General features: G+C 37.6%; 1 protein-coding gene across 1 annotated transcript in view; it reads right to left on the bottom strand.

The window, feature by feature from the left end:
• Positions 1-14,267, bottom strand: part of LOC120625227 — a 55,737-nt gene that overhangs the window by 39,153 nt on the left and 2,317 nt on the right. The gene's annotated exons all lie outside the window — the stretch shown is intronic.

The following is a 14,267-nucleotide window of genomic DNA, read 5'->3' as shown; positions in this document are numbered from 1 at the left end:
ATGTACCTACCTATGTTTGTTACTCAATCACGTCAGAACCTGATATATATTTTTTTTGCGTTTCGCAGAGCAAGACCGATCGACATGTTTGCATAGTGGTAGTTCAGCGGTAAGGAGATAATAAAGACATATCTAAACCGCAATTACTACGCACGCATACGAGGATGCTACCAACAACTAACCGAAAAATTAAATCAATAAGTAACTCACTTTATAACATGTATGATCCACACATAATTGTTTACTATACATTACGGTGGTAAGGTGGACGAAACCCAAGAAATATTGGCCCTTCTCGAGTTGAAGCGCTCGCTGTCTGATTATCATTCGTCGTCGATACTCCAGATCTTCAGTTTGTTCATAAAAACACCGTTTCGAACTGTAGAAACTGAAACCCGATTACGTAACCAAGACAATGGCTGACAGTGTTTTATAAATATTTTAAAGGCATTCGTGACTACGGAGCAATTTTCTAGCTTCACAGTAAGCACGATCATTAAAGAACCAACAATAAGTCATAAACTTAGCGATAACTTACGCCGTTACGCCTTACCTAGTTTAACTGATAGCCTAGATTGAAAAACGTTTGGTTAACAGTTCAATTACCTTTACGAACACAATTTACTATATAGTATTATATAGTAAATTGTTGTGTTAATCTAATTACTTTATTATTATTAACACGGGATTGGGCAGTGGTTATACAAATGACAGCTGATATTTGGTTCCAATTTACCGTAAGGTTGTCACAGGAAATAATCATCAATAGCCTATGACAATCCACTGTTGAACTTAAATCCTCTTCCAGCGTGGTGATTACATGCAGACCCTCCGAGCAGGGAGACAGACAGGAGAAAAAAATTATATCCCATGACAAGGGATATAATTAACGTGCCCACCTGCTAAAGCACGGGAACATAGAATTATGATTACACATATATTATTTGGATATTATTTTGGATATTAAGTTTATTTTACTTTTTTGTAACATACTTTATGATGCACTATCCACTTTCCACTTTTTTATCCGCTTCGCACGCTCAGGTTGCCTTTAAAAGATCACTTTCAGTGATAAAGCCGCCTTTGCACCCTAGCACTAAGTACTATTACTGTTTTCCATGTATTTTTCCTATTGTGTTGTGTTGCAATAAAGTTTTTCTATTCTATTCTATTCTATTTCCACTTGTGCGCCATTGCTCTGAGAATTCATACTGTGGGAGAAGATATTTTTTTATTCTTTCCCCGGGGAAATAATCGTCACCTGCCCATGCTAGCCGTGCATGGTTTGCATATGACCACAACGCAAAGCAGACGGACTTGTGATCACAGTGGACGGTAGTAGAACTGAAAACGCTGCTGGCCGTTCTCAGTTATATTCCCTTAGTCGCCCCGTACAACACCCTTAGGAAGAGGAGGGGTGGTGAAAACTATAGTCTGATCTGCTGTTCAACAGGAACTAATATTATAAATGTGTTTATTAATTCTTCTTAAGACAACCGCATTAAAGCGTCAAACCTATGAGTTAAGGCGCCAAAATGAGATTCCGATCAGACCGGTGCACTAAATGGAGCCAGCAGCGTCTTTCACGCGCCGCGCCGGCTCTATACCATTCTCTAACGCAGTTGTCATTAACTCTACAGTCTTGATACTTCAGTGTGTTATGATCCATTTGGTACGGTATCATAGAAGGTTAGTATAATATTAAACAAATTGCATCTTATCGCGGCGCTGTTAAAGTAGCTTTCTCATTGACAGGGTACATGTAAATCTTCTGTTCTGTTTAAAAACCACTCTGTGTTCAAGTGCCAACTTGATATTGGTGCCAATTATTTGTACACAAATCTTAAGATGAAACTAAATTGACAGCTAAACTAGTACGCTTTTAACTGTTACAATGGTATTTGTCGAAAAGAAAAGCACTATTTTTGTGCAACAGAATTGAAGGCACAATTTAATGAAAAAAAAAACTCAAGGTGGTTGATATCGACGTCATAAGTTAATTTAACCATTTTAGACGGATAATGTTTTACTGATACCAACTCTGGAAAAATCACAATACATACCGACGTAGCGTCGGTAACACTTTTTTTATTCACACCTTGTAATAAAAAACAAAAACATTTTAAATGGAAAAGATATCTCAACGAATCTTTACCAAAATCTCGCATTCTTTAAGAAACGTTAGGATGCCTAAAGTCAACGACACTTGAATGTATTAACGTGAAGGTTGTATTGTAAGTGTACGTGATTTTGTAGTAGGTATCTAAAGAGAATTATTGCTCTTAGATACTTTTTAACCATACTTAAATAGTTGAGGTGTGAGACTTATTGGGAGATCCGATTTGATTCTTTTATTTGACTATTCTATAGGTAGGTGAAGATGTAAAAAAGATTTTAAACTGGCCAGTAGGTAGCCCCAAGAAATAGTATTGCAAGTAACATACTTCCGAACACTTTTAAATACAGAAATTTCTAGAATATGTCTATTTTGTCAATCAATATTTAATTTCGTATTAAAAGCTTTTTTTTTTTTTTTTTTAAACGAGGAGGAAAAAATCCCTTCGGACTTCTGCCTTATGGCAGGGCATGTCCGACTTGCACGGACTAAAACAACCCCCCCTATCTGCCAGGTCTGCACGGAACCGCTGGGCATTACTTCATGCCGACCTTCTTTAAGTGTTTTCTCTCTTTTCCTTCTCATCTCTTTCTCGTTCCTCTCTCCTCACCATAATGTTTCTTAACATTTGTGCATATTTTTGCCATTCCTCTTCACTGGAGAGCATGCGTGCTATCAGACTCTGGGAGTCTACATTACTACTCGCTCCCTGTGCTACGGATCTCAAGTCTGTGCAAGCAGGACATTCAAAAATAGCATGTCTTGGGGTGTCTTCCTCTCCACAAAAGTAGCATTCCTCTCTTGGAGCTTTCCCAATTGCGAAAAGGTAGGTGTTGAACACCCCGTGGCCACTGAGCGCCTGAGTGATCCATCGGTCCACCTCTCCGTGCTTCCTGTTATGCCACTTCTTAAGGTCCCCAATTAACTCCCTCGTCCAGGCACCTTTTCCCGCTCCAGACCACTCTTTATCCCATTCCGTAAGGACATTGCCCCGTACTTCTAGTGGCGTAAATTCTCTATCCCTGTACAGCTGGGCACGTTCTCTTACCATTTTATCAATGGGAATAAGCCCTGCAATCACAAGCACAGCATCTGTGGAGATTGTTCTATACGCTCCACAGATACCTATCGCCATTCGTCTCTGGACCGCTTCAAGTTTTTTCCGGTAGAGTTCTATCTTCATTGCACCCTCAAAAATTGGCGCAGCGTAAAGGATAACGGAATGAGCCACTGATGCCAGAACTCTTCTTTTGCTTGCTCTGGGACCTCCCTTTGTCGGCATAAGTCTATGCAACGCATCCGTTAACTTTTGCGCTTTTTTGGCTACCTCCTCAATGTGTTTTTTAAAGTTGAGGCATTTGTCCAGCCATACCCCAAGATATTTGATATGCTCCTTTTGAGCTACTGTCGCATCTTCGATTTGGAATTTTATAGGGTCTAGCTTCCGCCTCCCGCTAAAAACAATTGCTTCAGTCTTCTCTGGTGCTAAAGACAGTTTTTTCTCTCGCATCCACCCATTGAGTCGTTCCAATGCTGTATTTGTCCTAGTTACGAGGGTTTTCTCGGTCTTAGCTACGACAACCAATGCCAGATCGTCTGCAAAGCCCACCAGTTGAACACCCTCCTCGTGTTTAATCTTGAAGACCCCGTCGTAGAGGATGTTCCAGAGAGTTGGACCGAGAATCGACCCTTGGGGTACCCCGCAGCTAACTTTTATAATTTTCTCCTTTCTCGTGTTATCCCTAACTTTAATGTATCTATCCTCGAGATAGCTGCCAACCATGTTTTGAATGTATCCAGGAAATTGCCTCTTTCGAAGTTCTAGGATTATTTCCTTCCAGGAGGCAGAGTTAAAGGCATTTCTTACATCTAGACATATTAGAGCACATAATTTTCTAGTTCTCCGTGTACCCAGTTTCGCTTTCAAGGCGATTTCCACGACTTTTTGTATCGCCATTATCGTGGATCGACCCTTTCTGAAGCCGTACTGATGGCAAGAGAGACCACCGTGATCTGGAAGCAATTCCTCGATTCGATTTAGGAGAACTCTTTCCATCAGCTTTCCATAGCTGTCTAGCAAGCAAACCGGTCTGTATCCAGTCGGATCGTCAGCTGGTTTGTTTGTTTTTTTAAGAAGCACAAGGGTAGCTATCTTCCAGGCTGATGGGAATATGCCTGATGTAAAGGCTGCATCTATTACTGTTTTCACTTTTTCAGGAATGACCTCAATTGCAATTTTTACCAACTCTGAGCATATGAGATCAGGCCCTGGTGCCTTTTTCAGCTTAAGGCTTTGGGCTGCTTTCATTATCTCCTCTATAGCAACATTTACTTTTGGGGAAGCATCGGATAGAATTCGACAGAATTCATTATGGGACGGAAACAGCACGTCGACCACAGATGTGATTAGGTCCATATTAAGGCTTGGAGGACTACTTCGCAATTTTTTAGTTACTATTTTGTAACCTAGGCCCCAAGTATCCCTATCCACTTCATCACAAAGCTCTCTCCACTGTCGTTCTTTTGATTTCTTTATCGCCAGTTGTAATACGAGTTTAGCAGACTTATATTCTTCTCTTAGTTTATTTTCTGTTTGGTCCATCTCAACTATACCAAAGTTATTTTTACCCTTTTTTCGCCTTTGCCGAGTATATTTTCGACGGCACTTTGTGCAGATCTCTCTTATCTCCCTAATTTTTTCGTTCCACCAATAAACGGGTGCTTTCTTCCGTAATCCCTTTTTTGGCATCGCTTTATCACAAGCTTTTCTAGTGGCAGCTACTAATTCATCTGGTGTATTAATATATTGTTCCTTCAGAACACATTCAAACACCGGCTGCTCTAGTTTGTCAAGTCTCCATCCTATTGGCCGTGGTGTGGTCGGTTTCATTTCCTTTTGGAGTATATGGAACTTTATATATCTGTGACCACTCAAGCTATCTTCATCAAGGACTTGCCATTCCGATATTTTGTGTGTTAGGCCTGGGCTTACAAAGGTAATGTCTGGAGTGGAATTCTTACTGCCTCTTTGAAACGTTGGCGAAAACCCCCTATTGACTATGATCATGTCTGCACTCGCGAGAAGCTCCATAATAAGACGTCCCCTAGCATTTTCGGTTTTAGTGGACCAAACGTTCGATGCCGCGTTGAAGTCTCCAGCCACCACTATTTCCCCACGCTGTGACTCAATAGTTTCAAATAGCTCACTAACATCTTTTTCGAACTCCTCATATCTATTGTTAGTTCGTATTAAAAGCTATCGTAATAGTCCCCATTACGGATAGAGATTATATAACATATGGATAATTTGTTTTTGTAGTTTTTTTAACCGATAGGTATAACTTCTTTGGTAAACTCCTTGTTAGGGTGATAGTCTGCATTAAATATTTATTTTAAAGAATCCGAATGAAATAGTTGCACGCGCAGATGTTAAGCAGCATGACGTCACTCTTAAATAAGAATTTTAAAATGTTGTTGCCAGGAACTTCTACATTTGTTTTTTTTTTAATAACAATGGAACCGTTCAGTTTTCGGCATAAAAGTATATAGTAGTAGTACCCTTGTAATTTGGAATGGAATAGAACAAGTAATAAACTTCTTTTCCTATGTGTGCCAAAATACATCGAGATTGCTGCAGTAGTTAAGCCTAACGTAGGTAACAGACATAAAAACAAATAGACACACTTTCGTATATATAGTACTTCATTGCTTCGAAATCGTTGGAATGCGCATAATATTATTTGTGATTATAGCCAAACTCAGAATACAGAGAAGTATTCTGAACCGCCAAATGACTTATTTACGTGCGTACATAATCAAGAGTTTATGCATTTCAAGTAAACTAAGAAATATTTTATACACATTACACAAACTACGAAATATTTTATTACATTATTTTCACTATATCCATATTTGATTTATATTTTGATTAAGTTGCAGACGCCTACGTTTCTTTATCATAGATTTCCTAAAAGTCTCGACTTCCACTAACCAATGCACAAAGAAGTTATTTCACGGGCCCATTTTCCTCGAGGCGAGGTCGTTGGCTGTCCGTCAAAATGACGAAGTCATGCCCACGACCCACCGTTGATGGAGCGATACGCGTTGGCAAACCGCGCAACAGTTATCCCATTGTATTGGCTATATAATATTTTACGTTATACTAGTGACACCAGCTTTTAGATGCACAAAACTGGGATATATTTTTTTTTTATTCATATATATAACTTTAACCTTAAATTGCTGCACCAACCCGTTCCATCGTTTTTCCTAATATCAAAGGATGTCTGAAAGAGATCGATTTAGCGCCTTTGCACGCCCTATTTTATATTCTAAGTTTCTTCTGTGTATGTGTTTACTTTGTATAAAATGTGTGTGTGCAATAAAGTTTTCAAACAAACAAGCAAAACCTTTGAGCATGGAAGTATTAGTAAAAACACTCAAGTGCTAATAAGACTGGCTGGCTAAAAATTTAAGTTATACGATATGCTTTTTCTTAGGATATATATTTTTTTTATTTAGTTTGGTTTTCAAACATTTTTCTATAATAAATAAGCCTTATAAATGTCAGATGTGTTTCATAGAAAGAAGTGATGAAAGTTCATGCACTAATCATAAACCCGTAACGCTACTCTGAGGCTGTAAACTATTATTACTGATTTCTGGTTACAGTGGTTAAAACAACTGAGTAGTCCATACAAAGCATATAGAAGCGTGGTAAAAGAGTTTTGGATGAGGTGGTATTAAGAAAAATCTGCGTAGCTAACATGGGGTTTTTTTATAAGAGCCAAGATTCCCGCTACCAGGTAATTATGTGTACCCATTATCTCTTATAATCAGCACGTGGCGTGTATGTTAGCTGTTAGCTCTACAAGGTGCTTTTTTCATCCTCGAGTTAGTATAAGTAAGAAACGCAACGTCTAAGTCTCTTACTTATTTAGCAGAATTTGGAAACCGGTTGGCTCACTACCAAGTAACTTGAAGTATCTATAGTGACTTAGTAAACTAATAAAATGAAATAATTAAATTTGACTATCAGTTTATTCGTTTAGTTAACTAAGAACATCACAAACAGTCATTGTTTCGTGTTACTGATACCGGTTTACCACAAGAAAATCACGCTCGCCTTTGTGAATTGCAATAACTATAACGTAATTCAATGACGCCTTAAGTTAGTGGGTCATGTGTTTCGTAATGCCAAAGATCGATTTACCACCGTTATCAACCCATTACCGGCTACCACTATGGGGCTGGTGTCTCCTCTAAGACTGAGTTTCCTCACGATGTTTCCTTTCACCGCGATATGATAATTGCTTAAATTAAAAACGCACATTACTCCGAAACACTGAAGTTGCGTGCCGGGGATCGAACTCGGTCTCCCCCGAAAGGGAGCCGTAGCCGTAACCACTAACAAGGTAAAACCGCTTCACGGTTGCATTAGTTAGTAGCAAATTGTAATTGAGCTCCTAATTTGGCTTGTAGAAGTAGATTACTATCGTTTGTATGCCCGTAGTAGAGTCAAGTATAAAACTTATTCAGTCAAGTTCAGTGTAACCATAACATAATCCATCGTAATATTGTAAATGCAAAATGTTCTATGTTTGTTACCTATGTTTGGCTTTGCTGCACCGATCTTGATGGAATTCGGGACATAGATAGCTTGCATCTTAAAGACGAATATAAGATTTACTAACATTTGGCCGGAAAAAAAAAAATATTCAGGTATTCCAAATTAATTTATTTCAAGTAAATTTACTTTTAAAACGTCAAGTATGTCTTTATCTAGAAGTAACTTAGGTTACATTTAATTTTAGTAATGATAAGATTTCAGTCTGGAATGTTAGCATATTTTTTAATGCAAAAAAAATTTGAAAATTCTAGTAGGCCTAATTCATAAACCCCTTTGAAACGTCAAGAAATGCCAGAAATAAAAACCACTCACGTGCTGCTTTATCGGCATGCGTTAAAAAAATGTTTTTTACAGTAAATGATTTAGCGCGGCTTTTATTACGCCTTTGGTTACGATTTACGATCCATAGTTAACGCGGGTGAAACCTAGAAGAGTAGCTAGTCTAAATAGGAGTACCGATGATCATCACAAGAACAAGGCAATGCCTAAATAAAGCTGAATCTAAGGTGGCTCCTAGACATACATCAATAGTTATCAGCTAAGAGTTGGAGCAACGTTTTTTCATCTTTAAACATAAATCATTAGGTTTAAATTTAGGCGATGCCTAGGTTTAGTGAAAACGGGACTTATGGCAATAACATAAGCAGGTAAACTTTGAAAGGATTGTTCTAGGCAATTCGTTACCGTTGGAAAAGCTGGAATAATTCCGACGAACTTTTTCATATACCTTCGAAACCGGACTTCGAAAGGATTGTTCTACACTTTTTTTTATATTGCAGGAATGGGGGTAAACAGTAATTCTACGCGAATAAGTTGGTGTTAATTGGCCATATTTAAAAAAAAAAAATCAGTATTTGAGTATACCTCGTACTATCTGAGAAACTTAAACTTATAGTTTAAGAATGAGCTCTGAGGTAATATTAAAAATAGAAACGGAAGTTTTCGAGCAAATGTTATGTACACACAAACATAATCACACACACTCTTAGTCCAACTCCAAATGCATGTACCGTCACCGTTCCGTCGTGGGTAAAAATAATAGCTGTTCATTGACCAAAACAGTGTAACGTTTTTACAACTTCACGTTTGTTTAATCGTTAAAACAACGTGGCCTTCGCTAAGAAACGATGATAATAATTGTACAGTAACATTTTTTCGGTAAGCGTAACATTTGAACCGTTATTTTTGAAGAGTTAACTTCGTATTTGGGCGAGTCGTACTATGAGAATCTATGTGAGAAATGAAGAGCCGTGAAAAACAAACGTAATGCCGAGCCTTAAGACGATGTATAGCTGCGACAAATTTAATGAATATATATTTGTATGTGTCGCTCTCCGGGCTATAAACGTATAGAACTGTTAAACTATGCAAAAATAATGTCAATCACCACGGCTAGCATGGGCAGGAGACAATCATATCCCCGGGGAAAGGATTCAAATTTAACTTCTAACACAGCTTTATCAACTCATTGGCATATGAGCATTATAATATCCAAACAATATATGTGTAATAATAAACGGATGTGAACTTCTGCTATTCCATGTTCCCGTGCTTTAGCAGGTGGACACGTTAACTATATCCCCTGTCAGGGGATATAATCGGAGGATACAATTTTTGTCTGTACTTAGGTAGTACTTAATAAAAAATCTAAAGTTACTGTTGCTATTACTATTATTATTATCTGTATCTATATTACTGTTACTATTATCACACAAATCTTGGGAACCCTACTAAGCAGTTCTCTCGGGTCAATTTCTTGAAAACGAATTTAATCGAGGACCATGCCTCAAAATGTGAAGTTTAGGGTAAATTTTATTGAACCTCCAAAATAGGTCATAGTTTTATATAAATAAAATAGGTCATATAGACACTGTAATTAGCAACCTTGCCGTTGCTCCACCAATGCAATCAGAAAGTTAGCTAGATGCTACCTCGCAAATCGCTAAAACGGGTTGACGGATTAGCTTACGATTCTTACGTTACTTTATGTACGTATCGCTGGACAGATTCTCAGATATATTCAACGGGTTTAGGCCGCAATGGCGTATTATCACTATTATAATCGTATCTAACTTTTTTCATGACGACATTGTTTACTCTCTTTGTGTTTCGCTTTATTTAAATAATTTATTTAATATTATATTTCGCCAATTGCTCGGGGCATTGGCGAAATAATATCCGAATAATACGTGTAATAATAAACGGGGATAAACTTCTCTTATTTCCTGTTGCCGTGCTATGGCAGATGGACATATTAATTAATATCTCCCGATTATTACCTCCCTGAGAAGGGATAAGATTAATCTGTCCATCTGCCAAAGCACGGCAACAGGGAATAAGCCGTGCTTACGACGATTTGAACGCAATGATACCACCATCCTTGTTCTCTAACCTCACATCGTAGAAACAAAGTCGTGATCTGGGCCACCTGGTTTTTTTCTCAGATAAGAGTAATACCATTAGTGCCACACAATAAATTCCTTAAAAGTCAGCAAGGCATTGCGTTGGTTTCACCCTCTGGTGATGCAAATGTTAGCGAGTTTTCTGATAACCTAAAATCAGATTACTAGATTTTATTTTGATCGCTATTTACATTAGAAAACACACCAAAATACAAGGAAAAAGGTTAATAAAACTAGTAGATAACTAGATATATATGTATCTTATTGTGTGTGCAAATGCAACTAATTAATAAGTGTGACGGATATATCTAACAGCAATTTGTCTAAGAACTCAATCCAAGCAAGTCTATATTCTCAAAACGAGTTTAATGTCCGGAATAATATTTACAAAAACAAGTCAAATCACCATAAGCTGCTCGTGGCATCTTATAGTGTTGTCACAAAGGTCTCGGGGTCAATGCCCCGTTTGGCGGGCGAGCCACATTTTTAAAATGCACCGTGAGTTTTGAGCACAAGAAAATTCTATACAGCCCAAACGGTGAGCGCAGGTAAAAAATAAAAGGCTCAAATGCGAATGGGAGGCGCGTTATGAAAGGATTCCGTATCATTACGGCATCCATACGGGATGAGAAAATAGGGATCTTTATTAACGACATACTTAGACTTGCGGTTAACTACATACAGTGTACATGAAACTTATTGCAATTATAAGTTGGTCACAACTATTTTTCACGGGATTAGAAATTATTGATTCCTGAGGTATTCAGTACACTAGTTTTCAGAAGTACTCCAACTGCTCAGTGATAAGTTTTAAGTTGTAGTTGCAAATTGTCCGCGACTTTTATGACCTAGACTTTAACATGAATAGCGATGATAATAAATTGAAATATTCGGATTACCGACACAACAGCAACGCAGGAATGAACGTCTCACGCGTAACGCTGCCGTCACCATTTAACGAACAACTCAGGCTGTTATTACTCGCCGGTCGACAGCTAACATAATATTGTTTATATTTTATCCAACTTGTAGGACATACCATGAAAAGAGAGGGAAGCTACCCGTGTACCGACCGTCTTCTTCCATCAGTGACAACGCAACTTCAAGACAGGCGCATTATTACGAGTAATCTATCCATGACTCAATTAGTTATGATTAGGGATGGTTTGAAGCGGTATTAGCGAATTGGGTAGGACCTCGACTGTACTTTCGGGGTCGAATCCCAGCACGCAACTCTATCTTTTCTAAGTTACGTGCGTTTTAAATAATGAAATTATCACTTGCTTCAACAATGAAGGAAAACATCGTGAGGAAACCTGCTTGCCTGAAAGTTCTCGTCAGTGTTCTCCAAGGTGTGTGGAGTCCACCAATAAGCACTTGGCCAGCTTGTTAGACTACGACTTTAACCTTTTCTCATTGTGGAGAGACCCGTGCTCTGTGATGGGGTTGATGTGATGATGATGATGATGAGGTATAATTTCGTATCTAAAGTGCAAAGTGAAACAGGCCTGGTACCTATATAAGTATCAAGTAATATAAGTCGTTATGTAGCTATGTAATACTCTTATTCTCTCAAATATAGGTATCAAGTTTCCGTTAATATATTTGTACTGTCGTCTTTATTTCAAATAGCCATCCACCATAATTATACCTTTCACTTAGCTGTATCGAGTATAGCTATAGTTTGTTTGATGATTTGTCCTATTTTTACGCAGCAACAGGGCAAAGGGTTGACATGATTTTCACCATTATTAATAGCCTGGTTGGCCCAATGAGAAAAAAAGACTAAACGGATATTGATCCGGATATTTTGTAGGTATTTAGAAACGAAAATCCTACTGTCACCAATATTATAAATTCGAGTGTGATTTCATTTGTTACGCTTTCATGCGTTGACCACTCATCCGATCATGACCAAAGGGTACCACCTTACATCAAGGAAAAAAGGATTATTCCCAAGGGATGGAAAAATTACATCAACGCGAGCAAAAGCTATTAATATAATAAACGTTAAAGTATGTTTTGCAGGTTTATGATTTTTGTCATGCAGAACTTGCGCATTCATAACTTTAGTAGGGAAGAGAAATATGAGCATTAATCATCATCATCATCATCAACAACCCACCAGCAGCCCACTACAGGGCACGGGTCTCCTCCCACAATAATGAGAGGTAAAGGCCGTAGTCCACCACGCTGGCCCAGTGCCGATTGGTGGACTTCATACAGCTTTGAGAATATGAAAGAGAACTCTCAGGCATACAGGTTTCCTCACGACGTTTTCGTTCACCGTTGCAGCCAGTTATTTTTAATCGCTTAAAACGCACATAACTCTAGATGTGCGAGCTGGTATTCGAACTGGGCCCCCGGAAGTAAGTCTACCCACTAGGCTATCACCGCTTTATAGTTAATAGTAGATGAAAACAGCACACGCGGGCTACAGCACAGAGAGATCTGAACGATCAATATTTTTTATCGAACTCAATTCATTAATCACAATGAACCGATCTGCTAATCTCTGTAACTGTTTAGGGCTTTAGAAAGGTAAAAATAATTGTACGTGATACTTGACTCTTCTTTCATTAGTGTTACCTTATTAGATGAACTTTAGCGGACAGATCTTGAGTTTTTTTTGTCTTTAATTATTTTAACTAAAATAGATAAAATATTTAAACTAAACATTTTTTACTGGTGAATTTCTAATAACCTCTTATCAAGCTAATATGATTTTTTGTCAGCAGCGTCACCGAAAAAACAAGTTTTTTTTTTAATTCCTTTCTCTCTGTTTTTACCAGCAATGATTTTATGAGCTGTACTTATTTACACTACGTCACCTAACACGTCTTTGCGAATTTCAAAATCCGCTCCCCCGAAAAGGAAGCCGAAGCCTTTATCATGGCTTTTACCACTTAGGGTGATAGATTGAATACTTAAACGAATTTGACCGATTTCTCTCTCTCTCTGACATCAGTTATTTTAGATTCGAAAGATTAAGATACATCATAGCATGACTTATTAACCGCAGGGTTTATTAATAAATCGAAGCGAATTCTTGGGCTATCAGATGCATTATTTTTTATTAAATCTCACGTTTTTTGATAAAAACAGTATTACATATTTTGAGATTAGGACAAAAAATATACTTCAAACATCGAATATTTCTTGAAAAATAAAATATAAATTCGAAATTGATTGTCATTGACGCATTTCATCACAAGCAAACGTAATGTATTTATTCAGTTGGGTGTTATGAAATAATGAATTCTTGGTTCGCTAGAAAATAGGTTGCACGCGTTTATTCAATTTTGGAGCGAATATCCAATTCTTTTTTGTTTCAACGCTTTTTTATTTTCAGAATAATAGAGACTCATCATTAGAAAAGATAAAGTCTATGCTAGGACGGCAAAATCACAGTTAAGAAATTACGAAATTTATACTACTACAATACAATATACAATAATGTTGATCATCATCAGCTTATTTATGTCATATTGCTGCAAACAACGTGTCTAACCGGCTCTACTCTCTTTAAAAAATCTTTTTAAAATTCTATCTTGAGGAATATTATACGCGATTTAAAATTGCGCTACGGCCAAATAAATCTCGCAAACAAAGAAATAGCACAGCCGAGTGACACAACGCGGAGGGTTGGGTTACATTGTATGGAATAGGGGGAAGAAAGTTTGTATGGGAAACTTACCAGAAGTTTTACGCGAACGAAGGCGCATATACATACATTAATACATAGTATATTATATAAACTAGCGGTGCGGTGCGGTATAATAGGTTTAGTTTCCGGTAAAATTGCAAAGAAAATAGAGAAATCGATACATTGAAACCTTAATTAAAGGGAAAGTCTAAATTTAGAAATGATTATGGTAACCCTATACCTGCCCCACTTTTCTGGGTGCCAACTTCCGTTCGTAGGGTCCGGTTTTTTGTGTCCTCATTTTTTTAACAAGTTATTTGGCTTTGGATTGTGTTATTATTTTAAAGGTCCCATGAAATCATTCTTACGCAATTTTCGTGTTTGTTTAATTATTAAACTTTAATAGATAGAGACAAGGTAGACTTTACTATTTGTACTTATGATACAAATGCAGTTTTTTTTAATGTGCTAACT

The sequence above is a fragment of the Pararge aegeria genome, chromosome 7 (assembly GCF_905163445.1).
Source record: "Pararge aegeria chromosome 7, ilParAegt1.1, whole genome shotgun sequence".
NCBI classification, from domain to species: domain Eukaryota; kingdom Metazoa; phylum Arthropoda; class Insecta; order Lepidoptera; family Nymphalidae; genus Pararge; species Pararge aegeria.
This window is presented reverse-complemented; position numbering and strand designations above follow the sequence as displayed.